The following is a 20,519-nucleotide window of genomic DNA, read 5'->3' on the forward strand; positions in this document are numbered from 1 at the left end:
TAACCATGTATCTTGTCAGTGACACAGATCCTGACAGTAAATGAAAATAATGTAAAATAATTTGCTCAGAATTCACAAATCTATTCTAACAAGTCAGCCATGCTGTCACAAGTCAGTTCTTCTTTCAATAAAGTTGGATTCCTGAGACTGAATCAAACTTGCTACAGCTTCCTGAAGCCAAAACATATAGTCTTTGAAGTGGGTATATGTTCAGAGCAGAAATAAACTATTGATGAAAGCCTCTCAAAATGTTATTTTTGTTCCTTCTATAAAGTATCAGTGGACAAATAACCAAGGCATTACATCCACAAAGCTAAATGGGCTGTTCACATCCTTGTCAAACCTCTAGCCTTTATCACTTACTCCACTGCTGCCAATAAAACCCCTCTCACTTATATCCACCTATAACTTGCCAATCTCTGTCCAGGCCCACCTCTCTTTACCAAATGTCGAGTGGATCAGATTGGGATATTGATGCAGGCAATGATTTTTGGAGAGAATCAGGGACAGTCATATTCAGTGTAGACTGCCATCATTACTCCCCAAGGACTCACATTCCTCAACTTGCCAACCAAGCTCTAGCAGTGAGCTCCCGGCCATCATCAGTCCCACACCACCCTGGCCACACACTCATTTAAATCCTGCTATCGGGAAGAAGATATATGAGCCTGAAAACTGTAATGGCAAGGTTCAGAAACAGCTTCTTCCAATATTCCCTACAACCCTTAGGCTATTATACACTACAAATAAGCTCTGAATTACTGTAGATGGACTTGGGGGCATTGGTTTTGTATTTTTGCAGTATTATTGTGCGTTTGTTTTATGTGTGTGTGATCAGTATAAGATGAATATCTATATTCATCCCTCTTCTTTTAATAATTTTCTAATAATTTATTTTTGGTTATTACATTGTTTGCAGAGTACTAGGTTTACATATTCTCTTGTGCTCTGAATTTACCGCAGTCCATCACACACACCGGACACCCCACCACTGACTCGATTTACACTTCACACGGCCTCGAGGAAAACAGATAACATAATCAAAGATTTCCCACTACAGTCAATCCTTTTTCTTCCTGCTCCCATTGGGCAGAAGATACAGAAGCTTGAAAGTACGTTCCACCAACCAATGCGGGTTGAAATATCTTCTTCTCATCCCTTATCAGGCTTCTGAATGAGCTTTCAATAAGCTGGGATACAGCCCGATTCTCCTCTACCTCATTACGGACATTGGACTTTGTCTCTGGAACTGTATCTTTCCCTTCACTCTACCTTTGTACGTGAGTTTGGCTTGATTGTAATTATGTATTGTATTATCTGATCTGATTGAGTAGCATGCAAAACAATGCTTTTCACTGTAAAGCAACAATAATAAACCTAAACCTAAATCTATCCAAAGAGTCTATTTCAGAAGAATAAGTTTGTACAGATGCACTAATCCTATTGTCCTATGACTGTCTATTCTAGAGCTGGCCATACACATGAGGCCTCGGCAGCAAGTTGGTGACATACTTCTAAAGTCTCAATCTTGTCAGCCCAAGGAAGAAGGAAAGATCGGAACTCCTGTCAATGAAGCTTAATCAGAACTTTTATAGCTTTCCAAAATGCAGGGACATTTAAACATTAAAACACTATATACGTCGGCACAGCGGCACATGCGTAAAGTTGCGGTTTTACAGCATCAGAGACCCAGATTCACTATAGGCTAAGGGTGCTGTCTGTATAGACGTTGTACGTCCTCCCTGTGACCATGTGTGTCTTCTCCGGGTGCTCCGGTTTCCTCCCATGTACAAGTTTGTAGGTTCATTGGTTTCGGTAAAATTGTACATTTTCCCTAGAGTGTAGGATGGTGCTAATTTACAAGGTGATTGCTGTTGGGCAGAGACTCCGTGGGCCAAAGGGCCTGTTTACTTCACTTTATCTCTGAAGTCTTAAAGTAATGTTTAAATAAAAAATGTTAAATTAATTTATAAAAACTAAAATAATGCAAATAAAAAAACAATTAAATTATTGTAGCACATTCCTGCAAATCTGCAGGTAAGGAACCTCAGCGTGATGATTGCAGCAGAGATATCATATGGCGTCCACTGATGGAGAAGAATGACAAAAGGGACTGCCTGATGGAACTGACTAGTTGTGATTAGAGACCCAACATTGGGGATGTTGCCCTGAAGTGGATTTTGGTATTTAGAAACATAGAAACATGGAAAATAGGTGCAGGAGTAGGTCATTCGGCCCTTCGAGCCTGCACCATCATTCAATGTGATCATGGCTGATCATCCAACTCAGTATCCTGTACCTGCCTTCTCTCCAGACCCCCTGATCCATTTAGCCACAAGGGCCACATCTAACTCCCTCTTAAATATAGCCAATGAACTGGCCTCAACTACCTTCTATGGCAGAGAATTCCAGAGATTCGCCATTCTCTGTGTGAAAAATGTTTTTCTCATCTCGGTCCTAAAATATTTCCCCCTTATCCTTAAACTGTGACACCTTGTTCTGGACTTCCCCAACATCAGGACTTCCTGCATCTAACCTGTCCAACCCCTTAAGAATTATGTAAATTTCTATAAGATCCCCCCTCAATCTTCTAAATTCTAGCGAGTACAAGCCAAGTCTATCCAGTCTTTCTTCATATGAAAGTCCTGACATCCCAGGAATCAGTCTGGCGAACCTTCTCTGTACTCCGTCTATGGCAAGAATGTCTTTCCTCAGATTAGGAGACCAAAACTGTACGCAATACTCTAGGTCTCACCAAGACCCTGTACAACTGCAGTAGAACCTCCCTGCTCCTATTCTAAAATCCTTTTGCTATGAATGCTAACATACCATTCGCTTTCTTCACTGCCTGCTGCACCTGCATGCCTACTTTCAATGACTGGTGTACCATGACACCCAGGTCTCGTTGCATCTCCCCTTTTCCTAATCGACCACCATTCAGATAATAGTCTACTTTCCAGTTTTTGCCACCAAAGTGGATAACCTCACAGTGTTTACTTATACTTCCAGTGATTTGAAGGACTTTTCAGAGACATTGTCCGTGATATCGTTCGACTGCCTCAGGGTACTTGCTGTCGGTACTCCAGAGCTGAAAAGGATATAGGAGGGCAGCGAGCTCTGTAGACCATGAGTTTTATGCCAGGATTAATATCTTGACCTTCAACACCTTATACCTCAGTCAGCCAGAGATCGTACTGGCACATTGAAGATGATGGCACACTTCATCATCATTGTCTAGCTTCATCGATAGTTGGATCTCGAGGTATGGAATCTGGTTCTCCTTTTCTGGGGTCTTCTTATAAATGCTTATTGCCAGAGAGCATTGCCGTTCAACAGAAGCAGTTCAGTGGACAACCTTTCTCTTGCAGACTTTGAGAGTAAGGTCTCGGCTTCATTGAGCGATTTAACCCTGGCATGAATGGTGCCCCTGAAAGGAACTGACCTCAGTATTCTGCAGCTTAGCTATAGGTATTGGAGTCACCTTGGTTCTGTACTGTAGACACAGTTTCACATTAGTCCTTTAAATTAGCTTCACTCCAACATGAAACGTTCCATAGGTGAAGTACAGTACTACGCTGAAGGGCCTGTCCCACTTTCCCGAGTTACTCACTAATTCTGCCTAGTTTTCCCCTCGATTCAAACTCGGAGATGCCAGCCATAGGTACTCGGGCTATTTTTTTTACTCATGGACATTTTTCAACATGCTGAAAAACGTCCCAACTTACCTGATGCCCCGAGTACCTCTGGCTGGCATTACGAGCCACTACAAAATATCTATGGACTCCTACAGCCACCTACAGGCTCGCTACGGACATTCTCCGAGCTTGAATCAAGGGGAAAACTGGGGAGAATTTGTGAGTAACTTGGGAAAGTGGGACAGGACCTTGAGAAAGAATGACAATGGACAATAGGTGCAGGAGTAGGCCATTTGGCCCTTCGAGCCAGCACCGCCATTCAATGTGATCATGGCTGATCATCCCCAATCAGTACCCCGTTCCTGCCTTCTCCCCATATCCCTTGGCTCCGCTATTTTTAAGAGACCTATCTATCTCTCTCTTGAAAGCTTCCAGAGAAGCTGCCTTCACCGCTCTCTGAGGCAGTGAATTCCACAGACTCATGAAAAGCCCGTGAAAACACTAGCGCAGCGTTGCTTAACTGATCTTCACTGAGATAGGCTCTATTCTGCTTGTTAAATCATGACTTGCATACCTTCACAAATGGTAAGATAGAGACATTTTCTGTGGATAGCTGAATTTATAAAAGATGTTCCACTATTATTCTCGTTTAATGGAAACGATAATATTAGTGAGTTTGAAAAGGCCATGTTTACGGATGGGACTTACCAGTAAGTGGCTGAATGCCAGCAGTTCCATTTAGAGCCAATGGCCACAGCAAATGCAATTCTGTCCAACTTCTCTTTATGTGGCCCAGTTAAATTGTGTTTGATAATGCCCCTGTGAAAGGTTATGTGTTAAAGTGTTACATATGTTACTTGAATAAATGTTGTTGCTGTTATTTAAACTTACCAATTTTATTTGTGATGACCAATTTTATTTGTGCACCGATCAAAGAGACTCAAATTGCCTAGCCGTTGTGTACATTATTTCTGTTCTAGCATACTTAAGAGTCTGCTAGCCCTAGCTTTATGACGCCTCAAACGAAATAAAACAGTTACACCTTTGTTTTAACATCACTGGCATGGGTTGCTATTTTGATTCCAACAACAAAGTTGATGTAGGTATATTTGAAGAGTTTCACTGAAGACAATGTAATTGCATCACAACACAATTTGTGTCAACTTTTGATTATTATTTTTTGTAATGTTCCACTGTTATTCTCATTTAATGGATTATTGTAATAACACTTTATTTATTCTTCAAATCCGATATCTCGACTGTGGAGGAGCACGAATGCATCCTTTGTACATTAAAGAGATTACAGGCTTATGTTTAGCTTCAAAACTACAGCAAATGCATCTAAACTTCAAATCTCAATTTGGCAACATAAATATAATTTGAAAATCAATAGCAGCATAATATGTTTCCTGGTTTCATTGCATATTTTAAAACATGGGGCAGGGAATTGTACCTCAACAATTGAAAAGCAGCAATAAATTTTACAAAATAAAGGGGAAGACAACTAAGATTGAGATGAGAAAAATCGTCTCTTACACAGCATATGGATTGAATCTGCAGTGCACTGTCTGCTGATGTGGTGGAGGTGAGTTCCATTGTGGCCTTCATGAGGGAATTCGATAACTATATGTTGGGGATAGATTTGCATGGCTACAGGGAGAAGGTGAAGGGATGGAGAGAGCCAACTGAGAGAAAATGATCCAAATGGCTTATTTTAGTGCTGTAACTGTTCCACAATTCTATCAATGAAAACAGAAAACTGAAAATGTTTGAAAGATTCAGCAGATTGGGTAGAATCTTTGGAGAGAGAAATAAAATTATTGTTTCAGGTTTAATTTAGTACAGTTTAGAGATACAGCACGAAACACTCACTTTGGCCCACCAAGTCTACGCTGCACACTTTCAATATCCTACACACTGGGGGCAATTTATAATGTTTCCAAAGCAATTAACCAACAAATGTCTATGTCTTTGGAGTGTGAGAGGAAACCAGAGTACCTGAAGAAAACCCACATGGTCACGAGAAAATGTACAAACTCCATACAGACCAGCGGTCAGGATCGAATCTGGGTCTCTGGTGCTGTAAGGCAGCAACTCTACTGCTGCGCCACCATGCTTCCCCAGTTGATGAACTTTCACTGGGGTTTAATAAGGTCCTTTAAAAGTCAACTCTGCCTTTTGCCCACATGCACTGCCTTATCAGCTGAATATTTCAAACATTTCTGTCTCTATTTCAGATTTACAGCAACTGCAGTATTGTTTTCTTTTTGTTTTTCAAATATTTGCCTTCATTCCAGACTGGAAGGTGCAAGAATGGCAAAGACCCTTGACAATTGCCAATGTGTCATCCACCCAATAGGAACAGACACAGGTCTGCAAATGGGAGCCCAATCTCCTGGACTTTACATTAGTGGGTGACCCCACCTTCTAGTGATCAAGGTTCACCTGTGACTTTTGGACACACTGGAATAGCCAGGGAACTCTGGCTGATTGAGGCCCATGTTGTTTTCAGCTCAAGGGGCAAGGGGATGAGAATGAAAAAGGATTACAGCCTTGACTAAACATGACATTTACTCAGTTGGTATATATAATTCCATAAAGTGGTAAATAAATGTCCTGCTTCACCCTAATTGTTCCTTTTATATTTATTCTTTGGGCTGGTTAAAGTTAATTTACCTTTGAGGAGATATTTATTTCCCATTGTTACTGCAATGAATAAAGAAAAAACGACAGCAAATGTTAAATATTAGGAAAAAAAGCTCAGTCAGAAATTTCAAGTTAGCCTAAATTCTCTAGAAAAATAAACCAAAACAAATATACGTAAATATAACTATACTTAGAGGACCCATAGGTCCCTACGTAAAATAAAAAAAATATTTATTCATGTGCTCATTTAAAATCTATTGGAACAAATTTAGTAAAACAAAATGAAGCAAATTGTATAGACAACACTGCACAGTTAGAAACCCATGTAAATGTAATAACTCATTCAACTGTAATAATATTTAGTTATCCCTCATTAAAGTTATTTAGTTGCACAGTATAATTAAGGATATCTTGTTAACGAAAGATGTTTTAATTATTTATAAAATATCAAAATATAAATCTCCTAGCACATTAACATTGTTAAATATGATAATTTTACACTTACTTTTATTAATAAATGAAATCCATTTGTTAATTCAAAATAATTGTAATATTTTTTAGAACATTTCATTTATATTTAGATGTAACACATGCATTTCCTCCAATGCAACAGAAAATAAATTCTGACAAAAGCTGAATTTTAAGTAAATTAATGCTCACCCAAGTATTGATAAGGCACAAAAACCCAACTTTTGTGTTTATTTCAACAAACAAATCACCTAAAATGTTGTTGGTGTTTTTAAACACTTTGTGATATTACAACTGTTTGCAACTCAGAATGTTCACGGTAAAATATCACTTTTATAATAAAACATACAAAAGCATTTATTGATATCACTTGGTAATACTCTCAGTAGTATTACAATTCACATTTTAAGATCCATGGATTCCAAGATGCTGCCCATCTTATAAACTTTAAGGTCAGATCGGTCTTAGGTTTACTGTTTTGACAATTAGTCTCCTTAATCATTTCAAATTACAAAAATATGAATAATTTCTTTTTTTTTTTAATTACATAGACTGCAACTCAAATGTAAATTCACATGCAATTGACCGTTACATTTTTTTAGTATTGGTATCCATGATATTCATCTGCATTTATATTACAACTTGGTCAATTATTCATCAGCTTTAAGAACAATAGTCATTTGATGTTGTTAATTACTATTTATTCTGACAATGAAACTAAAAGCATTGTCCTCGTATTTTGAAATCATTGTCATTTTATGATTCGTTAGGTCTCCCACAATAAATGGTTAACAAATAGATTTTAGGCATAAGCTTTATACTGTGCTCTTCTGCAATATAGTTAAACAAAACCCCATTCCACCACCAGCAGTCACAAGTAAATTAAGAACTGGTTGCATTGGCATCATATATAAAAGTCCAAGAGCTTTACATTTTTAAAATAACCATACATAAAATTAAAAGGGCAAAATTAATGATATGTTTTTTCCTTAACTGTGCTAATTTTCTGATATTAGTTGCATGATATGGCTTGTGAAAATCATCCTGTTTACACACAGCATCCTCATGATTTTGCCTTACGAATAAATTACCAAAATTGAAAGAAAATGTTTATTAAGTTAATCTGTAAAGGAATTACCAAACAACTTTTTCCAAAGTAAACACATTTGCATGATAAAATTGTAAGCTCATGTTTTCTATTCACTGTGAAAGTATGCTCAGGGAAACAGGTATTTCCAGAGTGAATACAAACATTAAGAAATTAGCTGACAATCTTATCATGCAAATATATTTGCTATGCAAACTGTCAAAGCATAGATCACGTCCATCAAACTAATAGTGCTACCAACCACCGCATTAAAAGATGTGTAAAAAAATCATGTTCCATTTGCAAATTCAGTCTTAATACCTAAACTTTCAATTATGGACTGGACAAGATAATGGAAAAATATACCAAAAAAATAAAGTGAATCTATTGGATTCAGTTTATTTTTTTGGTATATTTTTCCATTATCTTTTGTAGTACATGCTTTTATGGAATATATAATTTTAGTCTAGTTTAGAGATACAGAGACAGGCCCTTCAACCCACCGGGTCCGCACTGACCCCCTCACATTAACATTATCCTACACCTACTAGGGACAATTTTTACATTTACCAAGCCAATTTATCTTTGTAGGGTAGGAGAAAACTGAAGATCTCGGAGAAAACCCACACGGTCACGGGGAGAACTTACAAAATCCGTACAGAGCACCCGTAGTCGGGATCGATCCCAAGTCTCCGGCGCTTCAAGCGCTGTAAGGCAGCAACTCTACCGCTGCGCCACCGTGATCGCCCTAATTTATATATATATATATATATATATCAACTTCTATTTACTGAATACATATGGGAGATGCTCTATTTAAATCCTGCTCACTTAACCTGTGCATGTCATATGGTCTGTTTAGAATAAATTCATTGAATATTTCCAGCATATTGCGCATCAAAAATTCACAGAATCCTCCTTCCCACTATTCATGTTTGAGAAAATATTGCAAAACCAAACTGTCAGCTAAATTTAACTTTCATTGTTTTCGTAAGCTACATTCATGCCCAATTTAGGGAATAGTCCCGGACGTGGGATTAAAAAAAAAGTGTTCATCATTAAATCATGACTTTACAGAAGTAAATCAGTACTTAATTAATGTTATGTACTTTGCTAGCCAGAATTATTTATGCAGGGATAAAGAACTCACGTAAAAACTACAGGATCTGTTTTCCTCAACATAACTAACTTTTTTTTACAAAGTAATTGAATTGGAATATTTTGAGAATTCACAAAACCACAGTAAATTTACAGCATAGGAGGCCGATCAGCATATCCTACCTTCAAGCCCTGACTCTTCAGAGTGCATCTCTTCAAGAACAAACCCAAGTACTATTTTCAATGTGATAAGGATCTCTGCATCTACCACTATTTCACCCAATGATTTCCCCAGCCCTATCTCCTTCTGGGTGGGGGGAAAAAGTATCCTCATCTCCCTCTAACCCTTTAACGATTATTTCACGTATGCTCCTTAGTTTTTAATATTTAACACCAACCTCTCCTCAGCTATCTAGATCTCTGTTTATAATGTTAGATCAATTTTGCAGTGACCGGTCGAAGCCTGTAGCTAGATGCTGCTTTGCAATCAGTTAGTTACCCCTGAACTTTGTGTCTTTTTTTAAAATTAACTATCATCTGTAGTTCTATATTTCTTCATTTCACAACTTTGGTTTGCAGTGCTTGTCGGTGCTCAAGTGGTTGGACAGACCATCTGCATTGACACCAAATGGCTTTAAACGCACAACAGAAAAATATTTGAAATTAACTTCACCATACACAACCTCTCACAAGGGTAAGGCAAACCCCAACACAGGTCCGAATTCGCAATAAGACCATACCCATTCTATTCCTGTTAAACATTCCTCACATTGCCTTAGATTACCTGGGCAGAACTATAAGTCTTGCTGAAGGGATAACTGTGTACATGGGAATGGACAAAGATTATAAATATACAAGGCTCGTAACCACTGTGCGTGGAAGCAGGGCCTCCTCATGTAATATCAAAGTCGTTCAATTCAAATGTGCTCTTCTAAAGTGTAGCCATTTTCTTAATATGATGGTCAGCAATAAATACTAGCAGGATATTTGATCAAATACTATTAATAAAAACTATTAATAACAACATGTCTGCAGCACATACAAAAAGTGTCAGGGGATATTTCAAATTCAGTTGGCTAAACTGTAACTATACCTTACTGTAGACTGCACCTACGATGGTGTAACGCTCTCTGGGTCTGGGCACTGCACTGAAGCTTTAGTCTATAGGTTTCTGCCGGAGTCTGAGGTTAAGATGAGAGAGCAGCCGCTGAGCCAAGTTGCAAAATGTCCCTACAATTAACCTCAGTTTATATGTGATAGATTGCGTCTCGATGGATTAGCGCAAAGGAAGGCTCGAGTCCATAGCCCGCCGACCACCAACTCGAAATGTCCAAATTTGTGTCACAATTGTTGGCGGTCGCCTTTATATTGCAATAAACAAAAATGTGGCATTTTATCATCTCGCTGTGTGCATATAGAAGAAAGAAGCGAGGAAGCGAGACAATAACTTGTCGTACATGAAGAGTACAAACTCTTCATATCTACAAATGTAATCTATCTCCTTTTGCGTCCACATCCTCAAAATAATGGCCCCAAACGGGATATGGCTCAAATTGTTTGGGGTATGCGGCATTGTAAATGATATGTACTTTTAAAAAAGAACATTCCCAAATTGCTCAAAATTAACATTTCCTCAGTCAACCTGCCTGCTCGTAGACAATGTGGTTTCCGGTTACAACAAACAGGCTGCAACTGTTACAACTCTACACTGGAATAGACAAACATACAAGTACATTGTTTTACACCAAATCTTCACTAGCAGAAGGTAGACATAAAATCTCAGCCCGACCTGCTGAGTTACTCCAGCATTTTGTCTCTATCTTCGGGGTACACCAGCATCTGCAGTTCCTTCAGTAGCATCATGTATCCCGCCTGTCCCCATCCATCAGCATTAGCCCCGCTCCTATTCGTGTCCCAAACTGACCTGTCCTATGCCATAGCAAACCCATTGTCAAACTCCATTTCACTAGGAGGATAACGGCGAGTGATATCGACTCGCCTCACTCTCCCAATACCCCCACCCCACCAAACTTTAGGTTTCGAGCAAATTTTGTTCAACTGTTAATAATACTGCTTGCGCTGAATGAGATGCATCGCTCTGAAAAGTGAAGGCTTTAACCAAACTGAAAGCGGGAAGTCTGCAGCAAGGGCCAATTTCACCTGAACATTCGGGTTCATCTCCTGCGGCCGATCCTTCCTCAGGTGACCAAACACTCGCAGCCTGAGAAGCCAATGTGCTCCTTTACTCCTCTAACACTGCTTGACCCATTTATGTTTTATTTCATATTTTCGATGTTGTGTTTTTAATCTAAAATGAAGATAATAAAATCACTCTGAGAGTTAAATCACACGGGTTCATGAAACATTGGTGTACAGCCACGTCTGTGTTTTCACAGCGATTAGATCATGTTTGATATCACGCCTGTGTCATTTCCAGATATGTCCTTGACCAAAGGTTTATATTGAAGATAGACACAAAACGCTGGAGTAACTCAGCGGGACGGGCTGCATCTCCGGAGAGAAGGAATGGGTGACGTTTTGGGTCGAGACCCCTCATTTGTGTCGCAGCATTGTGTGTCTACCTTGGGTTTTCAGAATCAGACTTTCATTCACTGCACATAGATTTACATTAACGTGGCGTTCAGCCCTTCAGCAACCAACACTCTTGCCAACTGCACTGGATTATTTAAAAAAAAAAACCTTACAGTCGTTGCTAAAATACAGTTCCTTTTATAACACAAAAAACTTATCGGAATGTATTCGTTGTTGCTAAGGCACAGTTTAATCCAGGCCATAGAATCAATATCCGGGACAAAGTTTCTCAGCAAATCAACTTCCCCATTTTCCCCGACAGCAGTCCTTCCTGGAGGAAGGCTGTTTTAATTTGCTATGTTCCTACATTAACGCTCGAACCTACATTAACGCTTTGCCTCATGTAGATCCAGTGAGCTGCGTGCACAACATGAAATCCTAAACTTTGAGAAGACAACATCAACTTTAAAAAAAACATATAATTAGCTCTCTAATAGTCGTACACAAGTGGGGCGGATTCCAGCGTCCAGCCTTCCCATAGGTGAGTTTCTTCATTCCAATATGCTTACCTCTGCCGCCTTCTTTCCCCGATTCCACGTCTCAGTCACCAGCAGATCGGCTCATGGTAAAATATAACGCAACGAAATTCCTTTTTTTTTTGATAACTATACAAGTCAGTTCATAACGCTGCAGACTTATGTAAAATATACCTCTCAGTTAGGAAAGAGCACCAGTCACTTTTGCGGCTACTTATGAAAGAAACAAACAAGTAACACTCTTATTTAGTCCCCCAGATGTGTGCTTTAAGTTTGGGGACACACGATGATAACCGAAAGAATGAGCTGTAGAAAAGGGCAGTTACTTCCTCTTTCAGTCTAGAGTCCAGTCCTCATTCTAACTTCCCCAACTTAATTTATTAAAAGAAACTTCCTCCTTTCACACGTCAACAAGCACACATCGCCTGAAATGTATGCTGTAGCATACAATGTATACAAATGTATACAAATCCCTGTTAAAAAAGTTGCCGTTTTGCCAAAAAAGATAGTTACTTTGTCGTGAATATGAATGATAATAAATACAACAGGTTTGAACAAGAATGGACACATATAAATGCTGACTTGAGGCAAGGTTTCGATCCGATACCTCGATAATTCCTAAGGGCCTGTCCCACTTTCACGAGGTAATTCACAAATTCTCCCGAGTTTTCCGCTTGATTCAAACTCGCAGAATGTTCGTAACGAATCCGTAGGAGGTCGTAGGAGTTCATAGATATATCGTAGCGGCTCGTTATGCTAGCCGTAGGTACTCGTGGCATCAGGTAGGTCGGGACGTTTTTTACAGCCCGATAAAAAATGTCCACGAGTAAAAAAAATGGTGGGGATGAAAGAAATTGCAACTTTTTACTCGTAAGGAGGGCATCAAAATAGCCGTGGGAATTCGTAGACATACTTGTAGGAGTTCGTGAACATAGTCGTGGAAGGTCGTAGGAGTTTGTAGATTATTACCACGATCTTGATTTATTTTTTTAGGTCCTTTAAACTCGACAGAGGTTTTGAATTAAGTCGTGAAAGTGGGACAGGCCCTTTACCACACCACAGATACCGCTGGACCCGCTTGTGTCTCCTAACAGTTGACTTGCTGAGAATACTAGATTTCCCCCAACTTAATACATTGAAAACAGTCCATTTCAGTGTATATATTTACCTCAACAAATCATATTCTGCCTTCTAAAACAACAAACTTTAAGGAATATTGTTTATGTTCATAGATTTATACAACATTGTGCTGTATGGTATTGTATTGTATTACAATATTGTATTATACAACATTGTTTTTAGCATTAAGTGCATAACTTGTAACTGCGAGAGTAATAATGTTTAATCATCTCATTTTAGCGTCAGCTACAACAAATTATCAACTTATCCGAATGTAAAACTGAAAAAGCAGCATTAATTTGTCCATTGACATGTATGTAATCATGAAGTCCGAAAAAGAACATAAAATGCTGGAAATACTCTGCAGGCCAAGCAGCATCTGGAGAGGGGGGGGGGGGGGGGGGGGGGGGGGGGGGAGAGGAGAGAGAGAGAGAGAGAGAGAGAGAGAGAGAGAGAGAGAGAGAGAGAGAGAGAGAGAGAGAGAGAGAGAGAGAAGAACAGCACAGGAACAGGCCCTTCAGCGCTCAATGTCTGTGTTGAGCATGATGCTGTTAAATTAATCTCATCTGCCTGCACATAATCCATATCCCTCCATTCACTGCATATCTATGTGTCCATCACCACTTCTGGCAGTGTGTCCAAACACCCACCACTCTTTGTGTAAGAAACATGCACCACACATCTCATTTAAAATGTTTCAGGTTGATGATTTTTAATCAGATGAAAAGTCTTTGACCAGAAATGTTAACTCTGTTTCTCTCTCCCAATGTCCAGACCTACCAGCTGGCATTTTCTGTTTTTGTGTTATTGCCCATTCCTGTTTGCACTAAGAAGGTCACCATAAGGAGTGGCTTAAGTTGACCTGAACTTGTCAATGTGATGATGTTTGCGTCTGGTGTGTAACCATGGTTCACAAGTATGGTACTTCACCCAAAAAGTGCACTTGAAATTAAAAAGTGTAAAACTGAAAACATTACACATGAAAATGCCACATGTTCAAAATGCATACCACATCCAAATGTAGTTGACTCACTAACTGATCGCCCAGATATAGAGAGGAAGCTTAATATGGGGTCACAGTACATTGCTGAGAAAAAATAACAAAGAACAAGCAATGACCAATAGGCATGAACCAATGACGCAGACCCATGCTTTTTTAAGCTACTTATTAAGAGCAAGCAAATTCATGGGAACACAGAACCACAAAAAAAGCCAATTAAATTAACAAAGAATTTAGACTTGATGCATTGGTCAATTTTTATGATCTTCTGCTGCACTTCCTCCTGCATATATTAAACTGTTCAGTCCTCAGTTCTGAGCTCAGTAACTGTCAAGAAATGAAATGTTTTCAAGCGTAATACAGAATGAAGTAATGAGTTCCTGAGTGTAAGAGCTTAAAATATTTCACAATGCCTGTAAGAGGCTCAACAATAGAACCAAAACGTTCACAAACAACCTCAGAGAATAATATTCACCTTTCTAAAGCAATTTCCCCTCTTGGGATTCTCGGAAACTGCAGCCTTTGGAAAGTGCTGCAGAAAAATTAGAAAGGTCAAATCTAGGGAATCTGACACACCTGATCAAAACTCTTTTTCTTGTTTCCTTGTGTGTTCTTGATCTAAAAAAGAATCTGCACTTCCAGCTGCAACAATATGTATATTACAGAGACATAAGGAACTGCAGATGCTAGAATCCTAAGTGAAACATACAGTGCTGGAGGAACTCAATGGTTTAGGCAACATCTGTGGTGGAAATTAACAGGTGGCATTTTGGTTCAGGACTCTTCTTCAGACTGAAATGTTGCTCAGGTTTCCAGTATCTGAAGCTCAGGAACATACATAGGCACCAGAAAATAGGACCCAGGCCAACTATTTAATATGAGTTGTGTTTGATCTAGGCTGTCTTCAGTTATTCTGCCCCAGTTCCCAATAACCCTTAAAATTCTTGATTTTTCAAATAGTATCAATATTATCAAAATATTATCAACCTCATATATTTTTCAAATATTTATCAATCTCATCCTTAAATATATCTGGCCTCCATGCTCCTTGATGGTAGAATTTCAGAGATCCATTAACCTTTTAGAGAAGAGGTTTTCATGTTTCTCAGTTTAAAATGACTGGTCCCTTATTTTGCAGCTACACCCCTGTGTTTCTCTCCCACTCATAAATGCATTTCAATGTCTACCTTTAGTCAGGTCAAGGCTATCGATCTAGACTCAGTGGGTCAGGCAGCATCTGTGGAATGAAATATCTGATTAGGAACAGTCAACATGGATTTGTGCCTGGAAGGTCATGTTTGACTAATCTTCTTGAATTTTTTGAAGAGGTTACTAGGGAAATTGACGAGGGTAAAACAGTGGATGTTGTCTATATGGACTTTAGTAAGGCCTTTGACAAGGTTTCTCATGGAAGGTTGGTTAAGAAGGTTAAACTGTTGGGTATAAATGCCGGAATAGCAAGATGGATTCAACAGTGGCTGAATGGGAGAAGCCAGAGGGTAATGGTGGATGGCTGTTTGTCGGGTTGGAGGCAGGTGACTAGTGGGGTGCCTCAGGGATCTGTGTTGGGTCCTTTGTTGTTTGTCATGTACATCAATGATCTGGATGAAGGGGTGGTAAATTGGATTAGTAAGTATGCAGATGATACCAAGATAGGGGGTGTTGTGGATAATGAAGAGGATTTCCAAAGTCTACAGAGTGATTTAGGCCATTTGGAAAAATGGGCTGAAAGATGGCAGATGGAGTTTAATGCTGATAAATATGAGGTGCTACACCTTGGCAGGACAAATCAAAATAGGACGTACATGGTAAATGGTAGGGAATTGAAGAATACAGTTGAACAGAAGGATTTGGGAATAACCGTGCATAGTTCCTTGAAGGTGGAATCTCATATAGATAGGGTGGTAAAGAAAGCTTTTGGTATGCTAGCCTTTATAGATCAGAGCATTGAGTATAGAAGCTGGGATGTAATGTTAAAATTGTACAAGACATTGGTGAGACCAAATCTGGAGTAAGGTGTACAATTTTGGTCGCCCAATTATAGGAAGGATGTCAACAAAATAGAGAGAGTACAGAGGAGATTTACTAGAATGTTGCCTGGGTTTCAACAACTAAGTTACAGAGATAGGTTGAATAAGTTAGGTCTTTATTCTCTGGAGCGCAGAAGGTTAAGGGGGGACTTGATAGAGGTCTTTAAAATGATGAGAGGGATAGACATAGTTGATGTGGACAAGCTTTTCCCTTTGAGAATAGGGAAGATTTAAACAAGAGGACATGACTTCAGAATTAAGGGACAGAAGTTTAGGGGTAATATGAGGGGGAACTTCTTTACTTAGAGAGTGGTAGCGGTGTGGAATGAGCTTCCAGTGGAAGTGGTGGAGGCAGGTTCATTGGTATCATTTAAAAATAAATTGGATAGGCATATGGATGAGAAGGGAATGGAGGGTTATGGTATGAATGCAGGCAGGTGGGACTAAGGGAAAAAAAGTTGTTCGGCACGGACTTGTAAGGCCGAGATGGCCTGTTTCCGTGCTGTAATTGTTATATGGTTATATGGTTATATGGAGAGGTTGTTTATATTAGTGGAAGAGTCTAGGACCAGAGGTTACAGCCTCAAAATAAAAGGGAGTACCTTTGGAATGAAGATGAGGAGAAATTCAGCCAGTGGGTGTGAATCTGTGGAATTCATTGCCACAGAGAGCTCTGAAGGCCAAATCTTTGGGGAATTTTAAAGTGAAGATTGACGGCTTCTTGATTAGTAAGGGTGTCAACCAAAGTTATGTGAAAAAGGCAGGAGAATGGGGGAGGGAAAGATAGATCAGCGGAGGCAGGAGAGGGAAAGATAGATCAGCCACGATGGAATGGTGAAATAGATTTGATGGGCCGAATGGCCCAATTCTGCTCCTACGATGTCTGAACCTATGAATATAGATTTAAACAATTATTTTTCTTTCTTTTTTTAACTCTCAGTTGTTGCTAAAATACAGTTGCTTGCATGATACAAAGAATTTCTCACAATATATTTGTTGTTGCCAAAGTACAGTTTTATCCAGGCTATAGAATTAATATCTTCTCAGCAAGCCAACTTCCCCATTTCCTTCAGCACGGAAAATGACCGAATGGCCTCATTCTGCTCCAATGTTTTCTGGTCTTTTGATCTTAATTGGATAGTTGAAGCAGTGAGTTAAGTCCAGATGAAGGGTCTCGACCCGAAACATTGATTGTCCAGTTCCTTTTGCGGATGCTCCCTGACTCCATCTGCTCTTCTTTTTTTGCGGAACATTCCAGAATCTGCAGTCTTTTGTACACTCAGCATATACCCTGATTGATATAAACATCCATCAATCCCCCTTAGGATGGTATACGATTGAATAAGACAATCGTAATGTTTAATTTCAATCGTGAAATATGTTTTTTTTTTAAATATTGCCTTTATAAAAACAATTATTTTGGACTGTAGAAATTTAAGTTGGAGGGAGAAAATATCACAATAAAAAGCATTTTGGCTGACTTGTCGACAGATGGCATGTTCTGGCAGTGAAAGGATATCAACTATTTGAGTACATAAACAGAATTCACAGTCTACCGAACAGCACTGATCCCTGCTCTTTTGTATGTTTCTGAGACCTAAGCTACCTACAGTAGGCATTTAAAGGCACCAAAAAAAAATATCAACAGTCTCCAAAAAAATCATATAAATTAATTGGCAGGATAAGCAAACCAATATCATTGTCCTCTCCCACACCAACATTCCATGATTGTAGCCCGATTTGTATTCATTTAGCGCCATTAGGCAGGCCACATTATTTGCGTGCCTGATGCGTGATTCGTGAAATGGACGTTCTATCTCAAACTCTGTCATAGAAAGAGATTAACAAGTGGATAGGGGAAAAGATGCAAAGATCTGCTCCAAGCTTCTTTGAAAAAATGCATCTCTCCGCAGATTCCTGGAAATCCCTGGCACATGCCTGATTAAAGCGGAGAAGAACCCACAGTTTATCATTTGTGAATCTTGAGTCTCCGGATTGTCAAAGCAGCCACAGCCAGACATAAAAAACAGTTTTTATCCACGAGTAGTTGCTCTACTCAACAGCCAAAAATCTGTAGCCTCCCTTTGATCTGGTATTTTGTTGGTTCACATGCTTGATCAATGGTGTTTTATCATTAATGTTTTATTATTATTAATGTTTAGTGGTTTCTGAGTCATTCGTAACTGTCACTGTATGTCATGTTGTTACTTGTGGGTGGAGCACCAAGGCAAATTCCTTGTATGTGAATACTTGGCCAATAAACTTACTTACTTACTTACATTTGTGTACTGCCTAGGTTCTATGCAAAACAAAGCATTTCACTGGATCTATGTAGATACCCTAGGTACCAGTGATAAAAAAAGTATCATTCATTCAGTCAGCTCCCTAACTAGGAAGATCTTGCCTGACAAATCTGCTGGAATGCTTTGAAGAAGTAAATAGTAGGACAGGCAAAGGAGAGTCAGTGGATGTTGTTGACCTAAATTTTCTGAAAGCCTTTGATAAGGTATATGCGAGGCTGCTCAGGAAGACGAGCCCATGGTATCAAAGGGCAGATACTAGCATGGATAGCAGGTTGGCTGGATAGCAGCAGGCAATGTGTGGCAATAAAAGGGGATTTTTCTGGTTGGCTGCCAGTGACTAGCAGAGTTCCGCAGGGGCCGGTGCTGGGGCCGCTACTCTTCACATTGTATATTAATGATTTGGATGAGGGAATTGTAGACTTTGTGGCCAATAGGTGGAGGGGCAGGTGTGTAGAGAAAGCAGGGAGTCTGCAGAAGGACGTGGACACATTGGGAGAGTGGACAGCGAAGTGGCAAATCGAATATGATGTAGCAAAGTGTGGAGTCATGCCTTTTGGTAGCAGGAATAGAGGCATAGGCTATTTTCTAAATGGGGAGAGAATCCAGAAATCGCAGGTTCAAAGGGACGTGGGAGTGCTGGTGCAGGATTCATAAAAAGTTAATTGGCAAATTAAATCGGTAGTAAGGCAAACGCAATGCGAGCATTTATTTCAAGAGGGCTAGAATATGAAAACAGGGATGTAATGCTGGTCAGGCTGCATTTGACGTATTGTGAGCAATTTTGGGTATCATAACTGAGGAAGGATGTGCTGGCTCTGGAGAGCGCCGGGAGGATGTTTACAAGAATAATTCAAGGAATGAGTGGGTAACATATGATAAGCGTTTGATGGCACTGGACCTGTACTCGCAGGAGTTTAGAAGGATGAGGGGGAACCTCATTGAAACTTACCAAATAATGAAAGGCTTGGAAAGAGTGGGTGTGGAGAGGATATTTCCACTAGTGGGAGAGTCTAGGACTCGAGGTCATAGCTTCAGAATTAAAGGATGTTCCTTTAGGATGGGGATGAGGAGGAATTTCTTAAGTCAGAGGATGGTGAATCTGTGGAATTCTTTGCAACAGAAAATTGTGGAGGCCAAGTCAATGGATACTTTTAAGGCAGAGATAGATAGATTCTTGATTAGTATGGGTGTTAAGGGTTATGGGGAGAAGGCAGGAGAATGGGGTTAGGAGGGAGAGTTAGATCAGCCATGATTGAATGGTGGAGTAAACTTGATGGGCCGAATGGCCTAATTCTGCTCTTATCACTTATGACCTTATGGCCTTATAACTACCCACATACTTATTAATCAAACAACTTTGCCTCTTGTGGAAAGCTGTGATATCTGACAGTCACCACAAAACCCACAAAATGGAAGCAAGTTATGCTCAATCCCGAGGGATTGTATAATGAGAAGAAGAAGAAGATGGTTGGATGAGTCATAGTGTGTCAAGAATAATATTGGAAGTAATTGCCATAGTGCCACCTAAAGGAGTAAAAAATACTTACAGTAAGTTTTTTGATAGGCTGGACTTTTTTTTAACCAGGTCTGCTGTCCCAAATCAATTCCTATAATGCTTACATGAATTTACCTGGGCTGAATGTTTGATGCTGATTGTTCTGGTCCTCCACATGTTCAGGGTAGGGGATTTCAAATTGACCTAAACTGGACCTAAACACTAGAGGCAATTTACAAAAGGCCAATTAACCAATTACGGATTTGCCCATCTTTGTAAAGTGGGAGGAATCCAAAGCACCCAGAGGAAACCCACACAGTCGCAGGGAGAACGTGCAAACTTCGTACAGACGGCGCCATAGTCAAGATCAAACCCGGGTCTCTAGCGCCAAAGGGGAACAACTCTACTGCTGCATTATTGTGCCACCAGATCTCTGTTCCCTTACCCTCAAGCTTAACATGTTTCCATCCAGTTCTGTGCGGTAGTTGATATGGCCAAGATGGGTCCTGCAGATACTGCCACAGGTGGGGCAGAAATTGCTTGGGAAGCAGATGGATGAGTAGTATGGCA

The 20,519-nt window shown here is 39.7% G+C and overlaps 1 long non-coding RNA gene across 1 annotated transcript in view; it reads left to right on the top strand.

Annotated features, from left to right (window-relative positions):
• The first annotated feature begins 9,454 nt into the window (after nucleotides 1-9,454).
• The window catches only part of LOC129695689 (uncharacterized), a 31,751-nt gene continuing 20,686 nt past the window's right edge, over nucleotides 9,455-20,519 (top strand). The window contains exon 1 of the long non-coding RNA XR_008723211.1: nucleotides 9,455-12,007. This is a non-coding gene — a long non-coding RNA (uncharacterized LOC129695689). The remainder of the gene's footprint in view (nucleotides 12,008-20,519) is intronic.

This window comes from Leucoraja erinacea, chromosome 3 (assembly GCF_028641065.1).
Source record: "Leucoraja erinacea ecotype New England chromosome 3, Leri_hhj_1, whole genome shotgun sequence".
In the NCBI taxonomy this organism is placed as follows: domain Eukaryota; kingdom Metazoa; phylum Chordata; class Chondrichthyes; order Rajiformes; family Rajidae; genus Leucoraja; species Leucoraja erinaceus.